The following is a 23,351-nucleotide window of genomic DNA, read 5'->3' as shown; positions in this document are numbered from 1 at the left end:
ATTAGATCAAAACACGAGTTTCTGACCAAGACCATGTCTACTCTAGTACTGTTTACTCTGCATGATATCTCACCATCAGTCCACCACCACTTGCATCTTTTCTATTGCCAAGTGACAGGCCTGTGAACTATATCTTTCTTTTAAAGTTCTTTTCTTTTCACTAGGTCCTCACAGTGTGTTTAGGTCTCTTTTTTCTCTGATACCTGTGGGTTTTTTATCTCAAAGTGACGCAAAATGAAGAAATTCCTTGTGGAAGGAGTTAGATTCTTCTGAGCTTACACTGCCACTTTGTTTACTGCTTTTTAAAGCCAGGGTTCTCTCTGTCTTTTGGATCAGTCTTGTTTTCATCTCTTACTCTGGCGCTGTATTTCGATGTCCTTAGATTTTATTTTGGTAATATTCAGCTTGAGGGTTTTTTTTTCTTAATTACAGATTGATCCCAGGGGATTTTCCTCAGAGACAGAAATTGCAGCTTTAAAGAGGCAGAGCAACACTGAGCCTCAGAGTGCATTGAAATCCTGTCACTGAGACATTCCACAGAGATTAGTCGAAGTTGTGAGGCAAGGTTGGTTGTTTTTGTGTGACTGCTGTGTGTGTCTCCTGTCTGCTGGAAACACCATGTACTCTGTGAAGTTCGGTGAAAGAACGTATTGATCTGAGTGACTATGCAGCAAGGGAGGAAGGCCCAGGGAGTAGGCATCCTGCTGAGTGCAACCTTTAGCTGCACAGAGTCAGAGCTGGGGATGCTCTTACATACTTAGGACTACATTCATCCTCTAAGTCAATGTAGTTAGTTGATAGAGGTTCTCATACATGATGCTACAACAAACTTATCTGTGGTTTAAGTCCAAAATTAGTTAGTATTTTGAGAAATGATAAACAAATACAATATGTTCCATGTGTCCTGGTTCTGTGTCCTATAATGGGAAACTCGTTGTGTCAGTTCCAGCATGGCTTAATAAGTATATAATTGAAGACAGGGACCAACAACAGCCTTGTGATCAAACTAACAAAGGTTTGATAAAAAGTTTTTTAATCAGGTCAGAGCCCATATATTTTTCTGTCAAAAGAAATGCCTGTTCTCCATTTAAGCAGGTTTCGTGCAGTGCAAATTGCAAGCTAATTCTGACAGCTGACAACACAAGATCACATAAAGAGATCTCATAATTATGGGGGGAAAAAATATTTCTTTCTTACAAGAAAAAAAAAATCTTTCAACTTTGCAGCTGTCAGATGTTGCAAGACTTGCGTTTTGCAATATACGTATTTGATCCTTCCTTATTCCAAAAGGAAATTGTCTGATACACAAATGAAAGATAGATGAAGAACATGCAGAAAAACTGCCAAAATTATAACGTAGGCCGGAGTAAAACAGCTCCTATTCAACACAGACCAAACAGATTCTGCATTTACAACGTATGTTAAAGGATTTAGAAGGGAACAATGCAGCTATGGTTCAGCAAATACAGTATGTTGTTGATTTGTGTATTCAGTGTCAGACATGATGATGAACCACTTCCTGAAGTCAGTTAAGAATCTGACACATTCAGCATTTTGTTGTCCTACAGCTTCCCTTTCCATCTGTAATCCTTTGGAGAAACATTAAAAGATTGCTGTGGCCGCATTTTCTGTGGAACATTTCCAACTATTAAAAAAAAAAAAGTTTTGGGTCATGTTTTTTTTTATTATTGTTGTTTAGAAGCACTGGTTTGATTTGTCATGTAGGTGCTAAAATAGGTCAGTTAAATTATTCAAACGCTGCTGCAGTGAAATGAGTTCATTAGTGCAGGGAAAGCAGTGAAGTGTAACAGTACAGCAGACATCCAGTCCACTGACTTATGGCACTATAGCTAAGTTATAAAGTCACAAACATGGATACCAAATGACAATACAGAGCCCAAGCTAATGGGCACTTTGTAATTGTAGCAGTCATAAAGAGAGACGGGTGGCAAGACTGAACCACAAAGTGTGTCAATAGTTTGACTCTGTAATAACTGTTGACTCCAGAGCAACACATCAGATCCCCCGGCTTTCATTTGCTTTACTCTGCCTTGTCTCTAAATTTAAGTAATTACTTCCATTCATATTCCTAGTCACCATGGCAGACAACAGCTGAGGTTGGCGATTGCATGCACATTTGGTCATACTGTTGGAGCAGTCAGCCTTTGAAGTACCCACCTGCTTTCCATTAATTTAATTTTCATTCAAGGAGAGTCATCAGGCACCTGCACTCTGTTCATGGCTCAGTATCACATGCCACGACAGAAATGATAAAAATGCCTTCAATCACAGCATGATTTAAATATTTTTTCTTCCTAGCACAACATGAAAATGAGCCTTGTGATCTTCCTTTTAAAAGGACACTGAGAGAAGGATTATTATACACCTTAAGTGTACTGCAGCAAAATATGTTTCTTGGAATATTTCCATTTTCTTTGAGCATATTTGCAATGTCTTAAAATGTGATTACACAACAACAGGACTCAGGTATGAGGCTGTGAATATGTGTAATGCCCAAAGTTCACCATTAAATGACACAGTAAAGGCTTGTGAGCCTGCAGCTGAGATCACCGCTTGTTTCATAGTACACATTAAAGCAACGTAAATAATTTTGAATGTGTCAAGCTGAAACCCCCCAGTGTTTTATACGGAATTCTCATGTTTAAGTCAATTAAATCGGGCCTCTAACTCCCTCCGTACACATTAAAGATGTGAGCGCCAAGACTGTCTTGATTGTTCCCAGAGGGCTCGCTTTGGACACAATAGAGCTACTTACGTCATTTGGATTCTTCTGGTAATCGATTGGATCATCAAGGAGGAGAAAATGTAGGAGAAGGAATACATGAAAGTGTGGGAATATAGCCAAAAATAAAAGGAAAAGCTCTCTACTACTCTCCTTAAACATGCAACATATTGGCCTGAAGAAAACATATTACCTAACTCACATCTGAGCACTAAATTCAAAAGAACCTTCAAAATACAGTTTACCAAGGAGGTAGGGGGTAGATGTCGGGGTAAGGATGGAGAAGGGAGGACACAGAGAAATAATTGCCTAACAGGTACATAGCTTTGACAATGGCTGCCCTCCCCACAGAGCTCTGATGTTGGGGGGGAGTGATGTGATTAACGTTAAACTCTGGTTGAGGTTAGCCAACGGAACCAGCTGTTGGGGATAGCTGGCTTGTCTGTGTCTGATGAGTATGTTGCATTGATGAAAAATCCACCAGAGTGTAGCAGAGAAAAACACGCCATCGAGCAAGACGCAGATGTGCATTAACACGCACATGCACGTCAATGCTCGTGCATCCATACATGGACAATACAATAGATATGCTACATGCTTTGAAAATCATCCCAAAGCTTGATTATTCCTCCCATGCTCCTTCCATAAACAAGCCGGATTTCATGAGTTATGGGCACTTTCATTTCCCTCGTTACCATACAAATGTCCAGACGGACCTTTACGGTGTAGATGCTGTTCACTCCTCATACGCTGTGACAAAAGTTAGGGTGAAATTAATCTGCTCATCCGATGTGTCTGTTTAAGTGGGAGATCACGACCTGTGCCCCTCATCTCAGATGCAAACTTCAGAGGCAGGGGCTAATTTCAGCTCGGATCCCCTACGACGGTGGCCTTTTGCACACACGGCTCAACCTCGAGGGAAGGACACGGAGGCAACACGCAATCTAATCAGAGATTATAATGCAAACAGCCCTGTGGGGCTCGCTAATGACTAAGGTGAGCCTGAGATGCAGCTCCAACTCCGCTTTGGAATATCAATTAGGTCTCTCAGGGACAAGAAGATGGAAGGAAGTGACTGGCATAGTAAACGCCTACCGCTTGTCTGTGGGCACCTCGAGCACACACTATGCACCACTACTGCTGCCGGGAGATATCGAGCAAAGAGGGAAAAAAGGGGGGAAAAAAGTCAAGATCGGTAAGGTGATGTGGGTGGGGGCAAGTGATGCAAGAGGGAGAATTCCATTGTCATGTGTTTCCCAAAGAAAGAGGAGCCTGTAAATTTGTTGGAGCAGCCGATTCAATTAGCTCCAGAAATCCACAGCTGGTCCCCAGAGAGTCATCTCCACAGATGTGTGCTGTTGTCTCCACATCCCAGAGAACTACCCTTCCTCTGTTCACTCTCTCCTCCTCTCAACCCTCTCCTCCGCTCTTTGTTACATTCTCTAGACAACACAACAAGGTCCTGGTAATCAGATGCTAGCTGAGCTGGGATACAGAGCATAGAGACAGACAACAGGCTGAATCTGAAATCATCTCACACCTCCGCTTGATATTGTTCAAGGAGAAAGAGTCATCAAAGGCCCTCCTCTGTACAGACACAGAGGCAGGCACACTCAAACACACCCACATTCAGAACAGTGTACAAAAATAATGGAAAAGCCTGGGTTCAGTGGATTTGTGAAGATGTGGAGTGAATTATCTCTTGGAGGCCAGGGTAGTGTTATTATGCCATTAGAGTGATGCTGTACCTGGGAGAAGACCAGATGAACCTCTGGAAATTCTTTGTTTTTGATACAGTGGGTGCTTGCTTTCCAACAGGGGTAGTCAAACTCATTTAGCCTGCGACTGCTGATTTTGCTGGCTGAAATAACAGGTTTTATCAGCTAGCTATAAGCAAACATTAGCTCCATGAAAAAAAAAATGTCTTTAGGTGACTTTTTAATGTTTCTAGCTGACTTATTTCATTCTAATTGAATCTTATTTTCACTTTAAATACTACAAGAGAATTTTTTTAAGGCAAAATAGATTTGACAAATGAGGTGCTATCTTTATTTTGGTTGTGTAGGCTTCCCCAAATCCAACAAGCTCAGGACAGAGCTGCTCACATTAGCCTAAACGCTAATCTAATTTAGTAGCTTCTACACAGTACCGTGTCACTCCACAAGCTAATGTTGTTAGCTAATTATTGGCATTGCTAACTTTTGAAATAAAAGTAACACTTCCTATTGTAGTAGTTAGCTGGACATGCTAACAGTTGCATCTTACACAGTTAAATCCATTCCTTGCTCAGCAAAAGGTAAACAAACTAGCACACCATTTTTGCACTTTCAGAAAAGAAGCTGTGGGGTTAATGTGGAGACGGTGGTGACCTACATTACGCACTATTCCCAGGGTTGACCATATTTTCATTACCCCAATGAAGTGCATGTCATCAGGATGGAGGGCTTAGCACATCTACACAGTGCAGCTTTTAGCACCATGGACACCAGGAACACAGCATTTTTCTTGCTTAAAGAGGAAGGAGTAAGCCTCATGGAGCTCTTTCAGAAAAGACAGACTTTCTCTCCAGCGTGACAGCTAACCGCTAGCATACTGTCTGTCAGAAAGAGCCGCAAGCTCGCCAGTGACTCATAAGCGAGCAATGGCCTTGACATTGATGAGCTAACATACAGACAAATGAGTGTTGAGTTCAGACACGTGGTGCATTGTTTGTGTTTCTATATTGGGTTAGATAGGCTAATAATGAGCAGAGCACAGCATGATAAATGTCTATAGGCGCTGAAAACAAGTATCACAATTATAATTTTATTGAAAACTGGGACAATTTAGTGTTTGATATTTGTCAGGACTTCTGTTCACTGTCAATTATTCCTTATATTTTCTAACTGACAGCATTAATTCCATACGAAACCCAGTGTACTGTGGGACTGTAGGCCTTCATCTAAAAAAAATACTGATTATTCCTACTGGAGGTAAGTCTTTTCTACATCCATAAAGTCTCTCCACCTCCTTTCTCTCTCTCCCTCCCTCTCTCTTTCTCTCCCCGACTCCCTCCTCACCCAGACAGAGTGATTGATCTGATACGCCATTGAGTCAGATTACATTATGCAGTTCTCACTGATAAGAGAATAGCGAAACAACTATTTTCTTTCCCCTTATCTCATCCAAGAGGCTGTGTTTCTAAAAGGAGAACTAGCCTCCCTGGCCAGATATCATTATTCATTTTGGTCCAAGGCCTTCAGTACTGATTATTTTTTATAGACTAAGAAATTTCACTCCAATGGTCAGCAGTAAGACTATTGTTTTTTTTGTGTGTGTGTGTTTTTTTCTTTCTGAAAGATAAAATCCAAAATATCACATGAAGCTGAGTTACACAGGGAGAGAATTTGCTCAGAAATTTGAAGCATCTTGATCATTTCAGTCAGGTGTTGAATGTAGAGCTTCTTCCTGAAATTCCACCTTTTGCACCGTGTCTTGTTTAAAGTCAGGGGTTTGGATGGTGAGTGTGGGAATTTAAGCCTCATCACACCCTTTCGCCCTTTGGGAAAAACTCAAATCCTTATCCCGACACTCCCCGGAGGGATCGAAAGGCATCTAATATTTATCGTTCAGAATGATTACGGCAAAGAAAGAAACTTCGCCACAAATACCAGCCACATCTGAGAGTCTCTACTGAGGTTTCTACATAATATAACAATCAAATTTCACATTGATTTAAGAACCAAAAGAAGAACATGTGGAATCAATCTTAAACTAATAGATGCTGGATAGTCCCAATAGGATGACAGAATATCTCTGTTACATATACTGCAGTCAGAGGCCAATGCTTAAGTGTGTTTTTTTAACCTTTATTTATCCTGGGAGGGTTGTGCTGAGAACATGTGCTCTTTTGCAATAACGCCCTGCTTCACAGTCACATGCAGTCATACGCTCAGTTCAGACACAGTCTTCTACTGTTGGCCCCACTGCAGCCTCACTGAAGGGCTAGGTGCCTTGCTCTAGAGCACTACAGGGATGTGTTTCTCATTGTACAAATGTATGTAATAAATATTTCACAAACACATGCTGCCTTGACCCAGTGGACCAGCCGAGTATTTCTGTAATGTATGCTGCTATGCAGGGTCAATGCCAAAGTGCTTCAGAGAAAAGAAAGCAAGTGAGAGTGCTGTGCAAACCCACTGCAGAGGCCAAGCCAAAAACAACTGGAATATTTGCTCTGGGCTGCCTGATTTAGTGTTCTGGCATTTTGGATTAAGGTGGGCAGGTTAAAACACTTCCCAGGCATTTCCTGATGATCACATTGTAGGCGGATAAAATGTTGGCTGCCAGACAAACCCATGCACACAACATGATAGAGGTGAAGATATGAGGTCATGCTCTCTCTGCTTCTCTCACTTCCACTATTGTCAAATTGACAAATTGATGGAAAAAGAAGTTGTCAATAACATGCCTGGCCTAATGGTCAGTGTTTAATGGTCTTACATGGTTTCTTGTTTCTACCCATTACTGGTGCAGTGGAATGCACCTCAACTCACCCTCAGAGAAACTTACAAGCACATCAATAAATTACTGCCCCCTTGTGGGTCTATTTATGGGCAAATGAACGCTAACACACTAATGGTCCCTTCACATCTTCCAGAAATGTTTGACAGGGCAAAGTTGTCTGAATAATATTGATTTGAACCATTGTTTTACAGAGCAGAATGGGGTCTAGCAGCTTGTACTGGTACCCAGAATTGTTACCTTAGACCTGCCAACACACAGCCCCTCATAATCCTTTCACACATTTATTTATCTTGTTTGTGTCAGCTGTTGTCATGGAATGGAAAATCCTCTTTGTTATCATAAAGATAATCTCAAATAAGTGATAGGATAATTACCATTATTCTCACTTTAAAGTCCCGATGATGCGGAGGTCTTATCTGTCGCTAAATATAATAAATTGCGCTGCATGTGTGAGGACAATAAGCTCACGTTTTGCTTTTGTTGTGAAAAGATAAGCGCATAGCTATGATGAGGTGATAGCATGCTGCCTAATGTGGCTCCTGTGGGGGTGAGGTTGACAGTATACACTGAGGCTTTTTAGTGACACTGCACCCTCTGATTTTATGTGATAGCTACTAAATGTGGTTTACAGTATACTACTGTATGTAAACACTTCAGCATGAAGATGGTCGACTACTTTAGCACTTGTCAACACCTCTATCTTTAAAGTTTTATTGTATATGAGCCTCCCTTGGCAGGCATAACAGCCCTAAAACGCTGACTTGGGATCTGCTTTGCCAGACCTTTCTTCTCTTGTTAACTATTTTGGGTCCAGGTCTGAATTAAAAAGCAGTTTCAGAAGTAAAAGCAAAGCAACGCAGAGCAAAGGCAACTCTGTAACACTGATTCACATCAGAATAAATTATCTGGTGTTTTTGCAATTTGTATTTTGGATCTTTTATCAAAGCACAAAATGCTCATGAACAACTAAACAGGTCCCCAATGGTGTTTTGATGATGCGTGTCGGTACAAATGCATGATCTCAGTTTCCAAAACAGGGAAAGATATGAAAGTGAAAAGTAGTTTGAAAATTTCAAGTAAGAAGGAGCAAGTGCAAAATCAAGATTCTTTTTGCATCTTCAGTGTGCCCTTTGCAGGAGGTGGGAATCCTTAAGCAAATAATAAATATACATACAAAGGAATCAATGACAGGAACAACTTATTATTCTTGTCATGGTGCACTTCTCTGGTCTTTATCAAGCAGCAACCTCCCACCCCTATTTTCCAATGCCGTACCTCTCACCCCTTCCAGCCCAGGCGTCTGGATTCTCCTCTTCTTGCCAGATAAGCAGACTGCCCTTTCTTCACTGGGGAAATGTGAGAATAAGAATGCAGGATTTGTCCTCTGCTTTAAAAAGAAAAAAACAAGCAAAAAAAAAAAAAAAACAAACAAACAAAAAAAAATCAGGACCCTGGCTCCTTGTCCCGCAGCTGAAAATGTCATCCTGGCCCTGCAATAAATCACATGGGGTTGTGATGTGTTTACTTATTACAGTGAGGTGCATCGCTGTCATCCACACTCTTATTTACTCCCCTGGCTCTCTGCATGTCCCCCAAACACACACAGCCGTTTCTGCTCTCCCCTCCTCTACCTCACCTTTCCTCTCTTTCTCTCTCTCTCATTCATTGCAGACAGTATTCATTGCAGCATATGTCAATCCTTACATAGAGCATATAATCCCAAGCATTTGTTTAAAATCAAACACACGGCAAGGTATTCTGTCTGCAAAAGTCCAATCTAGCAATGACTTTCAAACACCAGACAATAAAAATGAAAGCCTTTACCCACAAAAGCCCAACGAGCATCCGCTGCCATTAAGAACGGTGCAGTCGCTGTGTAAGTGCCTTAACAGACTGGCACAAGACACCAAAGCCAATTCACTGTATAGACACAATGAGGCAGACTCTCTTTTTGTGATAGAAGCTCTTGTCAGAAGAACACAAAACAAAATTGGTAGTAATAAGCACAAAGCCACATTTTCCAAAAGAGGAAAATCTATTGAAACTTGATTTTGTTTCACAGATCAATGTTGGTTAGAGGTGAGACAATTTAATATCAAAAAGAATTTCATAACATGAATGGAAAACACAGTTTCCTCTGTCTCTCATTAGTCTAACTGCAATGGCTCCGCCACACCTCATTATGTGAAATAATAACTAATGCTCGCTCCTGTTGGGCTGTCTTTAGGCGAGCCATCTACCCTCTTCTTGCAACACTGAAGGCCCTCAGTGGTCAGCACTAAGAGGGGCAGCTTTGCAGGAAGCAGCTGTAAGACATGAATGTTTCTCAGTTTGTGAATGTAAGACATGACATGTGATGCTGCTTCGCAAACTCTTTCCCGGGGTAAGAAAAAAAAAATGGCATTGTTCATGTGATTTCTGTTTACTCTGAAGAGGTTCCCGGAGGTTAGAGTAGGGCAGGGAAAGGAGCCGCGACATGAAAGTGGCAAGAGTTTGATAACAGCAACAGCAGGCAATTACATGTGAGCAGCTCACCAGAGAATTGGAGGCTGTAACCTGTTGTTGGGACAGAGCCATCACTAAATCTGTGGTGAAGGACAATGCTGTCTCATCTGTGATATGCTGTTTCTTGCTTTTTCGTTCAAATTTTCACAACTCGAAGTACAGGTTGTGGTTTTCTCAAGTATCTTCGAGTGCTATAGCAACCCCAATACTCAGGTCTAGCTGGGACACACTTTCTGTCCTATCAACATTTCTAGCTTGCTGCCATATCTGGAATGTATTTAATCAAAATATTCATAGATAAATCTGGAAGTGCAATCAGCAACCTCCCCCCTGCAACAGCAGGTAATTTAATGGAATTTAATCTTCCACATTCTGAGCCTCATAGAGGGATTTCTCTGTAAACGCAAGTGAATATTTGTGTGTCTCTCTCTGTGTGTGTGTGTATTATCTTCCCTCTCCATTTGAAGTTACTATAGGCTTCGTGCCCTCCCTCCAGCTCATTTCATCTTGGATTAGTCATGGTGGCTGTTGCTGAAAGATGCTGCAACACTGAGTGAAGAGAACATATGATTCTTCTTTTTTTTCCATTTGTGCATCAAAAATACAAACTAACTTGAGATTTTTCACGTTGTAAATTACCCAGAAAGAGCAACAGAAGGACAGCTTTAAAACCTATATCCATGTCAATGTTCAGTCATCATATACATGGGATTGTAACCCACATTTTGCAGTGCATTTTTAAAAAGCATTATTTTTCAGTGAGGGGGGCATCTGCAAAGCCTCTCTTGGTGTTATATTGGAGAACAGAGGACAGTTAGCTGAGAGCTAGCTGGTCACAGACACACATGAATGCATTTCACTGGTGTTCACATATTGTATCTGTATCTTAAGCATTCATTTGTGATCGGAAATGGTCTGTTCTATGAATGTTAAGACCTTAAGAAGCAGCTGACGGCTCCGGGATATTTGAAGAGCAGTGAAAGATCTGTGTGACCCTGTGGAGTCGACATGGATTAATTGGCAGCTTGCTGAAAAACATTAGTATCTAGGGTCCATATTCCCTGGAGGGTGAGGTGAAAGTGGAGGGGCAGGAGAAAAGAAGGGGGGATGTTGTGCTCTCTCTAATTATTGAAAGAGCTTCCTTTAGGGAGTTATGTTGTGTCTGATAAGCAAGAACAAAATGAGGTGATGGTTGTGCACAAAGCTCTGGAAGATTTTTCTGTAAAACAAACCACTAGTTTAAATAATGATTTCAGGGCAGTGCAGTGAGGCCTCAGTGAAATCCCCTTGATAATAAAGAGTAAGGTAAAGGTAAATACCACATGATACCATTAACATATGTGGATGACAGGGCTCGCCAATGTGACCTATATGAAGAAATAAATGGTTACTGCAGTCATTTAGGTCATTTCCTGATTGCCCTATAAAATCCTGAACACAATAATAAAGAGTTTCTCAGTTTGCAAAGTTCATTTTCAGCAGGTTGAACAGATTGAGTGAACTCATGAAATAAGAGGAAGCTTAACTCAGTAAGGCACAAAAAGTTCAATGCGTGCAATTAAAGAAAGGCAACACTCATTTTTCAATCCAGTCATGCATATCCAATTGATCATGCCTTTTTCAATTTCGTATATATTTCATGATTCAAATTTTTTTTTACTCATGTATAAAACAGATGGGTCAGCAGTTTCTATTTGTGTACCTTCCCTGGCTTGTGCTTGGTGTTTCCAGATTATGATGTAGTGCTGCCAGCAGATGAGAGACTGGAGGAGTTGAGCAGGGACCTCAGCCCTGCTCGATGGTTACATTGTGTGTGTCAGCAAGATACAACAAATGCCAGGACACACAAACCTGTCTTTTAGACGATGCCTTGTCAAGAGGAAGGTCAGATGAATGCGGAAGGTAGACAAATTACACATCACCACTGACAAAGGAGCAGGAGAGCAGCAGAGCAGCTCTGTGGGTCCCAGAGCCTGGATTTGTCTCACATGACTAATGATAGCGGCCGATGCTGGATCATACATGTCATCAATGTTCAAAAGCCTCAAATCTATTCCCTGAAAGGACTGTTAGTTTTCCTCAGCCCCTGGCCCTCTCCCCTGGGTGGTCATTAGTGGTGGTTAAAATCCCCCCACCTATCCACCAGTAGATGGCGTGGGCGATCTGACTGTTCTGCCAGAGGTAGTGGCTAAAGATGGAGGCTCTCTGCCTTCTCTGACTGTCTTTGTAATGATGTTGCTGAGTTACATAAGAGTGCAGTATCTATCAGCAGGCTCTCCATAAGAAATTATGCGTTAGATCTCAACCAAACGCGCTGCTTTTATGCCTTTTTGTTACTGTGCAGATCTGTAGCGGAGAGCCACCAAAATGTATTTTTCCCTCCTCTCCCGAGTGATAGAGAAATCCTGCTTTGATCACTGACCTAATTAATGAAGCAATTGATGAATGTAAATACCAGATTAGTTATGCAAATGATCACACTCAGGAAAAAAAAAGGGGGAAAAAAAAAAAAACATTGCCCCCATTAGGAAGTTCTGAGGGCGCAGAAATTATGAATGCATGAGACAAGATCTTGTTCCTGATAAATTTAAAAAAATACAGATAAACAAAAAAAAGCTGTGGATTAGAGGCAGAGGGGTTTTGGGGTACGAGTGATCTGAATAAGGATGGGAGATGAGGGGCTTTGCCCTTACTCTCCCTTCCTTTTTCAAGCGGTGTAATGAATCCACTTTGTTAAAGCAATCTCATGACATTATCATTTCTGTATAGAGCAAAGAGTTTGTACTCCAGATCAGCACTCAAGATAGCCAGGACATAGATATTTAAGGTTATTATTATGTGAGTCCAACTGAGTGCGAGGATAGCTGCACACACTCTACAGCGAGTGGTGTATAAAAGTGAAATTTAAGTAATGATATGGCAGACCAGAGAATTAACCAACAAAGAACCAAAAAAATAGAATGACCGGATAAAAATGGCTGAAATTCGGGGGAAGGGAAGTCGAGGTGGGTGTGGTCACAAGGCCACGTTGGTCCTCCGGTACAATACATTCAACAGCGAGTAAAACATCTGAAAGTCAAATCTTCATGCTAAAATTAATTATTTTTGTTCATAAAGCCAACTATCATTAGAAAAAAGAGACACAATGCCAAATTCTTTCCTGCATCAATGATCCTCCCGGTATCTGCAGTAACATTTTTTGGTTTTTAGCTGGATGATCTGCAGGTTCTGGGACAACGGGCTCCATGGCAGCAATGAATGGTTTAATTTCCCTCCGATATGTTTTAATTCAGCAGCATCATAGCTATGCATTGTCAGGCCGGGACTGAATAGAGGACTCAGGTGCAGAGTGGCAACGTAACAGGCTTTTATTGTACACACAAAAACAACCAGTGACCTCTTCGATGAACGTGAAAGCAAGTGGCTTTGAAACTTATTCTAGATTGACACGTCCTGGACCAGGTAGTGGCCAGAACATGAGGGAACAAATTAACCTATAAGAAAAACAACACAAAACGCTCTGAAGAGAGGGATCGAGGCTATAAAATTTAGAAAACAGAAATCGCTCCAGAAGGAGGAAAAATAACAAAACTATCAACAATTATCTCTGAAAATTATGAAACAAAAAGCGCTCACAAGGAGGACTATGATTATACAAGGAAATAACTAAGGAACTCAAAAACTCAGAACTAGACTATGAAAATTTTCAAAACACAAAACGCTCACGAAGAGGATCAAAGGCTTACTTGGCAACTTGAACTATGGCTGTGGATCTTGGGGGGCACGGGTGAAACGACCATCTGACGAAAAACACACTGGCACGGGACAAGGGAGACGCAGACTATTTAAACACATGGAGGGTAATAGGCAACAGGTGGAGACAATAGGTAATCAGGAGGACGCACCAGTGACACCTGAGGGAGGGCAAGTGCTCTGAAACGAGAGGAGAGTTAGGTTCACAAAATAAAAACAGGAAATAACAAGACAAAAACCCAAGACGGGACAAACCTCACCGCGGTGTGACATGCATCTCCTTCACAACCAGTCGTTTATCAATCCATGGCACAACTTTACACAGCTAACAAAAAAAAAAAAAGACAACAGCCATGATTCCTGATTCATTTAGACTACAGACTTTTAAAAAGGCATGTATGTAAAGTATTGCATAGGCCTACTGTATATATGTGCATGTGTGTGTGTGCGAATGTGTCAGCATTTGTGAAGAGATATAGAGGGTTTAGGGAAGACAAGACACACGTTAAAAAGTAGAATAAATACATCTAAGTATCCAAAGAGTACTACTGGCACTGTGAGGTTGAGTGGTGCTTTCATCACATCACATCACACATAGCGTGGCCTTAATAAACAAAGTCTTCCTTGCCGTGCCCCACTTCAGCATCCTGCATGGTAGATGATGAAGATGCACCTCCTAACACCTGGTTGAGTCTCAGATTAGGCATCTCCATCCACAGGTCAACAGCTGGCTTTGGGTCAAATGTCTCTGTGGTCATCTCTGTGCATCACGACTGAGAGACAAGTATGTGCCAGACTAGATCTGTAATTGTTTTTTATTATGTTGAAATGTGAGAAGGCAGTTAAAGGCAGTATAACAGACCGTTTAACCATCTTGTTGATGTTGGAGTAACAAGCTGAATTGCTTGTATTTACTATTCGGACGAAGTCATAGACAGAGGACGCTGCCAAGTGATTTGCTGCTTTCATTAAGTGCATCAGATTTCTCACAGTGGAGTCTCTGTCAAGCTGCAAGGTGGCCTCATATTACTGAAGAATGGTGCACGTTGTTGTACAGCCAAAATGGTGGAGGTCTTGCATTTCCTGAGACCAAGCTGAAGGTCCCTGTCAGCACCCTTCCTGAACCCCTCTGTTCTCTCTAACTTCAAGCTAATTTCTCAGCTATCTTTCTGACAAAAGGTTTCAAGAGAGTAGTTTTTATTCATTTGCAAACATACAGTATCTAGATAACCTTGGCATTTTTTGAAAGTTTCAGTCTGGCTGTACTGTTCATTCAGGAAATTCACTATTTTGGTGCTCTTAGACCTGACTACTGTTTTCAATCTTTAATGCAAAAGCATTAAAGGTGCTGCCCTTAAATTATTTCAGTCATATCTGACAGATAAGACAGGATTCTCTCTGTCCACATAGGTGAATTTTCTTAACCCACTTACTTGTGGGGTCCCTCAAAGCACCAATTTGGGACCCATCCTGTTTTCATTGTTAAAGCTGGAGTCACTTTTTTAAGAAACGTAATATCTCTTCTCATTAAAAACAAATGGTAAAGATTGAGTGGAGACTTTGTTAAACTGCTTATAAGATTTCAAACCTGGATGCAGTTAAACTTCCTCAATCATAATAAAAAAGGGACTGATATTATTATGTTTTGACAACCTGACCATTGGGTGATTTTGTTGGTGCTCTTGGCCTGTTAGCTTCTTAAAATGATGTTCTGTTAAGAAACTTACTTCAAATTAGATAAACAGATAAGTTCAGTTGTCTTCATTTTTCAGTTAAGACTTCTAGCCAAGGTAAGGGTCTATCTCCCTCACGTAGAAGTTTAAAATGAAGGCATGATCACATAACATCTGTGATGGGCTCTCTTCCTGTCCATTTCAGGATCAAGTTTAACATTCTTTTGCATATCTTTAGGATCTTACATGGGCTGGCCCCACCTTATTTAGCAGACCTTTAGCACTATCATACGCAGGTTCGAGCACTGAAGTCGACCAATCAGATGTTTTGGACATTCCGAGATCCAGGATCAAAAATAGAGGTGATTTTGCCTTTGGAACAGCTTACCTATTAATATAAGACCTTCATGTAAAGAATCTTGGTTGATTGGTTTTTATGATGTCATCCTTCCTGATACACAAAGGTGTGATTTGAAACAGTCATTAAGACTTATTCATCTTAACAGGTGTCTCAGTGTGGGACACACCCCTTGAAAAAAAAAAAGCCAAAAATATTAACCTTATGGCGGAACTAAAGGTAAAATCAGTGAATTAGCGTACTCACTACAATTGATCCTCTGGGGATGAAAAACATCTGGACTCATTTTCATGACAATCTACCCAAAAGTTGTTGAGCTCTTTCACTAAAAAGCAATAATGTCAACCTGCTAGTGGCTCGAGAAAAATATTCTAGTATAGAAATAATCCTCATGGGACCATGAATATCTGTACAAAGTGTAATGGTGATACATGCTCTAGTTCTACAAATGATACAGTATAATGCAGAAATAAGGCAAGTGTGTGCAGCCAAAGAAATAAAGCAGAACTTGAACTTGGATCAAAAGCAGTATCCTTTCGGGGGTCAGTTTGGCTGGACTGTAACAAAAGAGGGACAGCCCTATAAATGCAAAAGGTTTTCCCTTACTTATTCAGTGAGTAATGAAGCACACCATTGGTCGGTCGAGTGTGCCCATTTGCCAATGCTCTTTCAAAATTAATAGGTGCAAACAGCCCTCATCTACATCCTCAGGCAGCTTTCATTGCAAAGTGTCGACATTTCTGAATTAGACACATTGACCACACATGGTCCAGCCGTATACTAGGTTTTGACCTAGTCATGTTGTATGTACAATTAACAACACTATAAAATCCTTTGAGGAAAGATTGTCCGAAGGCATGGTGTGCACTATTATCCCCATATTTAAACAATTATTAAGTCTACCTCCTCTCTACAGCAACTGCCTACAAGTGTGGCCTTTTGGAGCAGCTGTAAACATTTTTACCTTCAAATGAGATTGAACGACATGTCAGACAATCTTTTTCTTTTCAGCATAGTGAACTTATAGGCCAACCAGATGAACTCTTCCTGAGCATTGTGAAATGAGAGCAGGATGTTACTGTGGAAGTTATATTTAAGATGTTTAGTGACATTTTGTGATATTTGCACTAAGCTCTAATGAGTTTTTTTTTGCTATCGTTAAGTAAGTGAAATCAGGGAGGGGTCTGATAGCTGGTTTGATGAATGGTAGGTCTGCAATCTGCAGAAGTGTTTTGCATAATTTTTGCTTTACGTCCATCTAGAAGATGTCTTTGGATGTGTTTTGGATCTTTGAAGTGTGGATAATTTAATTCTCTGTGTTTCATTTTTACAGTAAAATTCTTCGATGCTGGGTTAGGGGTTAGGGTTATTTAGGGATCTGAATCAAGTCTGAGTGGTTTTAGTTGGGATCGCTGCAAACAGATTTAGAGTTTATTTTTGGAGATGTGGTCTTACTGTCATTATTCAGTCTATGATTGGGAGAGTTGCATTCATCCAGTATGTTAAATAATGGGTTATTGTTTTGAGAAGTGGGGTGAAGTTAAGGTTAAACCAGTCTGACAGCTTGGGACAAATGCCGATAGCCAAATATGTGATGTTGCCAGTACACCGAGAGATAGGTGGTGCTTAGACTGATGCATCCCATCCACTCAGACAGAGTGGAAGGATTTATTCCAGACGATGGAGTAATTTGCGATTTGGGAGAATGCCTCACTAAGCTGGATGGTCTCTTGTTTCAGATTTTTACAGCTACATCATTATATGCCTGAGGAAGTCAAATCATGGACCGAACTGAAAACGGATGGCAGCAAATGTGTGCCTGGACGGTTGCTGGGTCAAAAATCTCCACCAGCACTAAAATCTTGGCTTTGAAAGTGAATGAATAATCCCCTCTTCCTAACCCCAACAGCTTAAGTGGAGCTATTTAGAGACCTGCAGTCGAAGACTGTGGTCTTAGTGGGCAGCTCTAACACATGAATGAGCAGTGAGCGTAAAGTAGGGCATTTCCGCAGAACACATACACACACACACACAGAATCTGAACAAATTAGATAGATTGTCGCGCTTAAATTTAAATATTAAGGAAAATGTGAGGTAAATATATATTTTATCTCCTCTTTAACCCTCTTGTTAAAATCTGAACAAACTGATGGAAGTTTTTAGAAAAGAGGGAAGGAGGACTTCATGGTCCATGATGTGAGGAGAAATAATGCTAAAACCAGGAAGGCTTAACAAAAGTCCTGCTCTCTAAAATTACCTGAATTTTTCCGGCTGTCTCTGCCATGTACTAATAAGGATCAGAGGCCCTCCATATGCTCCTCATGTCCCTTTCTACGCTGGAGACTCCAGGGATTAAGAGGCTTGTGCTGCAAATGAAGCCAAACTGGCCTCGGCTTTGCCGAGGCATATAGACAGAGAGACTGAGAGAGCATGAGCGAGGCTCACACCACTGTACTTTCACGTCTTGTTTGAAAGCACACAGGCTTACGGCCACCTGATCGCTTCCTTCACCAAATACGTGTGTGTGAGACAATTTTCACTTGCTATACAGAAGATATGTACACCACAGTATTTCCATACTATTACCTCCAGGATATAAAATGATGGCTTCTTCTGCTGTCAGGGTTGTTTATGAAGCAGTATGTAATCCTTCCAACCTCTGTTTGAGCATGTTCATCTTAAACCTTTTTAGTAAAGATCTCCTCACTCCCCCTATGTCGGTGTACAGAGTTTTCAGGGTTATCAAGGTAGTACAGAAACTGTTGTGCCTGTAGGTGCAGCCATTAATACTATTATCTGGGCAGATTTGCATGGGTAAGTGGTAGCTTTCTTCTGTAGCTGAGGTGCCGCACAGGAGGATCTGACCCGAGGCCATGAAACTGAGACACGAGTGGTCCACCCGCCTGCTGAGACAGGACCCAGAGGCATACTCTCCCTGTTTGCACTATTCTGTTTTGCTCAAGAGCCAGCTATCATCGTGTGCTGCCAGAGAGAAGAAAATAAATATTCAGTGTTTCCACTTTAATAATTGATGACATACTGTTAACAAGGATGTTTATGATTAAAAAAGATTCACATATTGAATTTTTTTTTCATGCTACACTAATTAGTAATTTTAGAAAAAAGAATTGATCAAAAGACTGTGTGTAATGTGAAAGGCTTCCTCATGGTGACAATAGCTATCTGACTGCAATTCAGCTCTACCAAGTGTCTGAGCATGTTCGAGCTCCTCGTTTCAGCTGTCATGGTCTTTGCTTTTTTTGGTTCAGTCTCACCACTCTCAACAACGCTGTTTTGTAGCAGGCAGCTGTCTTCAGAGAAAAAGCTCTGATAAATCTACCTATCCGGCACCAAACTGCAGAGAAGCAAAGTTAGCGACCAGCCGGTGAACATGATGGGGCATTTAGCGAGCCAGACATACCAAAAAGGAGAGTGAATATTGGACTCAGTGGTCAGAAACACAACTCACTGTTTGCCAGCTCAATAATTACTCAAAATATAGTCAAATTGATAAATAAACATCCACATATTATCTATAATAAACAATACAAACTAATTTTATACACAATAGCAACAGTGCACTGAAATGCAAATAGGCACCTACATTGTACAATGCAACTTTAAAACTATGTCTGCCCTCTGGCTTAAAAATAAAGAGGAAAAAGAGACAGCTCAAATGACAAAAATAACTGGTTTGATCTTACTTGGTAAACTGTTACCAGCCTTGACAGTTTGCCGACTTAAGGTGTACCTTCCACACACGCACGCACTTATGAAGGAGAAGGGGAATGGGAAGAAGAGAGAGAGAAGTACACACCACCAAGTGCTATGGCCAAACAAAGTATGTTGTTGTAATGTTACAAGCATAGAGGTTTCTGTTACAATGAAGATACAGATTTGGCAAAAACACTGCAGCTTGTGTGTGTTCATGGGGTAAGCTGTGGTAATGATGGTAACTCATATCCACATCTATTGTCTCTCATATCTATCAAAGTTGCGCAAAGTGACTGGATGTGTTAGCACAACTAAGGAATACAATATATTTTTAATATAGTCTCGTTTTTAATGTATTTAAAGACCAGCCAAAACCCTGTCCACCCACCCAAGCCCAATTCACCCCACACAAAAAAACGTAAACCTGCCAAATATGGCATAAAACTGCCCAGTCTGGTGACACTGCTTGCAGGACCACTACGACCTATGAGGCAAGGGTCACGTGACTAATAGGCATAGCTGAACACCACCACTATCTAGCTAATATGCTAGTATGTTAAGTAGAAATAATAATTTCTTGAGGTGAACCTGAACTGGCATTCTGTTTACTGATGGACACCTCGTACAGTAATCAACTTGCTGGGCTTTATATTCTCTTGCCTTGTACTGGACTCAGACACTGTGGGGCTGTCATCTACATGTGACGGCAGCAGAGTTGTTTGACAAATAATTATAGACAGAGATAATGCTAGTATTGCAGGGTGGCTGTGGCTCAGGAGGTGGAGCGGTCATTCATTTATCAGAAGGTCGGCGGTTCGATCCCTGGCCGTGGCGGTCTGCATGTCCCCTAATTGCTCCCGAGCTGTGCCAACAGGGTGCGAGTGTGTGTGAATGGTCAATGCTTGTAATGAGCAGGTGGCACCATCGCACTAATGTGTATGTCAATGGATGAATGCAGACTTGTGTGGCAAAAAGCGCTTTGAGTGATCGCCAGACTAGAAAAAGCATTATATAAATATAGTCCATTTCTGATAATGTTTGTGGTGATATATAACATTGAATTACATAATGCTCTATGTATTATTCACATTCATACTGTAAAGGCATACTTCATACAAGACACACAAATTCTATCATAAATGCTATTTCCTCTTTTGATTGTAGCTTGGTACAGTAAATTATAAACACAAAACATGGTAAATTTTGAAGTACGGACTAGGATCCAGTTTCCAGTAAACCAGCGGATTTATTCAGCCTTCCATGGATAACTGTTGTCTTTTCTGGATGCAGTGGAATTGGCTGTAGCCTTCTCTTAACTTCTCCAGGGTCCTGATCCTTTAACGACTGAAAACAATCAAAGCAGCAACACAAATGTGCTTCACTCAGCCATTCCAAAGTCAACAGGGGCTCATGACTTTAACTAACTCCATCAAGAGTGGCTGTGACTTAATTAAACTTTGCAAACAATGTCACGGACCACAGGGGCTGGCACCGCTGCCTTCCCACAACTCAAAATGTGACAGAAATGTCATTACCTCAGGTTACTTTACAAAGAAAACATTCTTCTCAGAGGATCTCACTCTGCTTCTGGCTATGATCGTTCAGCAGACAATTGTCACTATTTACTGGCCCCTAATTAGGTACTTTGTATTCATTTAGTGTCCTAAACTTTTTGAAAATGTAATTCAATAGAGATCAAACTCATTCAGACACTTTTCCCTTATGTATCATAGCAGCAGCATAGTAATGCATCATTATTGCATTTTGAACTGCATACTTAATCACTATAACTTTTAATTTCAAGCAATAAAGTTTGGCAGTACAACTTGGATTAAACCTGTTGACTGCTGGCTGCACCACCTCAGGAGTTAGCTATATGGTTATAGGCCATTATCGACTGATCATTAGAACCAGTTCAGCAACGTGGAAAATGGGATGTTCAGCATTTGTAGTTACAGGTTTGTGAAGCAGATTGCATTAGCACTCGCTGGGAAGTAACAAAACTCAGAGGATGCTTAATTAAAAGAAGGCAGCATCTGTTCAGCGAGCGATTAAATATGAGAGGTATTAACATGTAGTATTTAAACAGAGTTTTGGCACTACGCTTTCTTTAACAGATGATTTAGCAAACAGCTGTTGGTTTTTTGTGAAATGAGCAAAAGTTTCCACCACTCTGCCAAGCCACTTTGTTAAGATGCTATTTTCTACACCTCAGTGTGCGTGTAGCCTAAGTCTTGCTTGGCAGTGATGAGTGAGTTAAAGAGTTTCTACTCAGGTCAGGTTGGCCAACCTAAGAAGCAATTGTCAGCCTCTGGACGGCAGCATAACTTTATAATCCGTCTCGATCTCATAGTGCTGTGCACTGCAAATCTGTTTTACTGTTTGCAAAGTTTTCAGCACAGAAAAACAGCCCGCATACACTAGAGAGCAGCCTCAATAAAGTGGAGTAAAAATAAAAAAATAGCAATAATAATTTTGACCTGTTGAGTCACTGAAAGGCTTGGGTGTGTACAGAGCCGGATGTCAGTGACTTTGACTGCTCATCCTTTTTTAGACAACAGCTGAACTCAGAGCACCACAAAAGACTCTCAGTCTCAGGTCTGACAAACTAGACCGAGATCACACATGAGGACATTCTTCTCTAGGTTTACTATTCCCCAGGCACCGTCCTGCACTGGGATTGGCCATTGTTAAAAATACTACTGTAGAGTGTAGTGTGCTTTAACACGTGTTTATCTAAGATCACATCAACAAATTAATACAAGGGTTGAAGTGAGCCAAAAAGACCAGTGTCCTATCTTAGACCCACAGGTGAGACACAATGCTGGGTCAAATATGCAGCACTTGCAGCAACTGTGCAAAAGACAATCCGCATATATATATATATATATATATATATATATATATATATATATATATATACATACAACATATGCAGTAGAAACAGTGTATTTCTAATAATATTGCTTGCTGTCTGCAACACCCCATTTTATTTAATGAAGTTATATCTTATCTTATAAACTACAATGCTCATTACAACCACAGACCCTTCGTTTTCAATGGATGAACCATCTGAACTTGATTTCCAGATATTTGCATGCTTTTATCCCCAAATACACACTGCTAGAGCAGAGCAGCCCATCCTTTCCTGCTGTAGCGTCATTTACTTACGACCACAGCAAAGGACAGTCCTCACAGAGCCCGCTGGCGATGCTCCAAACTGCCAGGGAGAACAGAGGAGGGAATGAATAGGTGGGATGCTGTGACAGATGGAGAGTGGGGGTCAGACACAAGACAGCAGTGGTGTGCTTCACTGACTCTCACACATATTATATACCGAGTCATAGAACCACACAAGTGTTGTAGCATGACAGGGAATAAAAAGAAAGACTAGACTCAAAAGCTTGACTGTGCCTTTGTTATGAAAATGTTAAAAGGAACAGTTTAACCAAAAAATGAAATTGAATTCTGAATTAAAAATGGTACCAATGAGTTACTTCAAACACCTACATACACATTAATCTAGGTTTGAAAAGCCGAATTTGCATACTATAATACAACTCATCACATACTCTCTCGACAAAAATACAGAGCTGTACATCTTGATCTGAGGTTTGATGTGGCAACATTACAGAGTCATGTTTCTCTCCTCCTGATGATTGATGATTGATGATTGATGTCCAATCAGTCGACACACTGCTTTAGTCTCTGTGTTTGTTAAAAATGTCTGGCTCTTTACAGAATTGTCTTCCTCTACTAGCGAGTTGCTCACTTGTTGCTCATGTTTGTCGGTAGTTTGGTGCTGGCGAGGTAGTGTACAACGGGTTTACGAGAGGGTTCTTTGCTGAAAACATAGTTTGATGAGAGTGACTGACTGAATGGGACTGAATCACACAGGAAATGTGAGCACAGTCCAACCAAAACAACAACCTAAAATAGGCTAAAAAGCCCTGCTGAGCAGCAGCGTTTACACAAAATCTCAGTGGACTCCTCACTGCATGAAAGCCCTATCACATTACACATTTTTAATTATTTAGTTGAATAATTGTTTTCGTTTTTAATAATTAATTCATAGTTAATGAGCATTATGATTATTAAG

Source organism: Chelmon rostratus, chromosome 1 (genome assembly GCF_017976325.1).
Source record: "Chelmon rostratus isolate fCheRos1 chromosome 1, fCheRos1.pri, whole genome shotgun sequence".
Taxonomy (NCBI): Eukaryota; Metazoa; Chordata; class Actinopteri; order Chaetodontiformes; family Chaetodontidae; genus Chelmon; species Chelmon rostratus.
The sequence above is the reverse complement of the archived record's forward strand: the minus strand, read 5'-3'. Positions refer to the sequence as shown.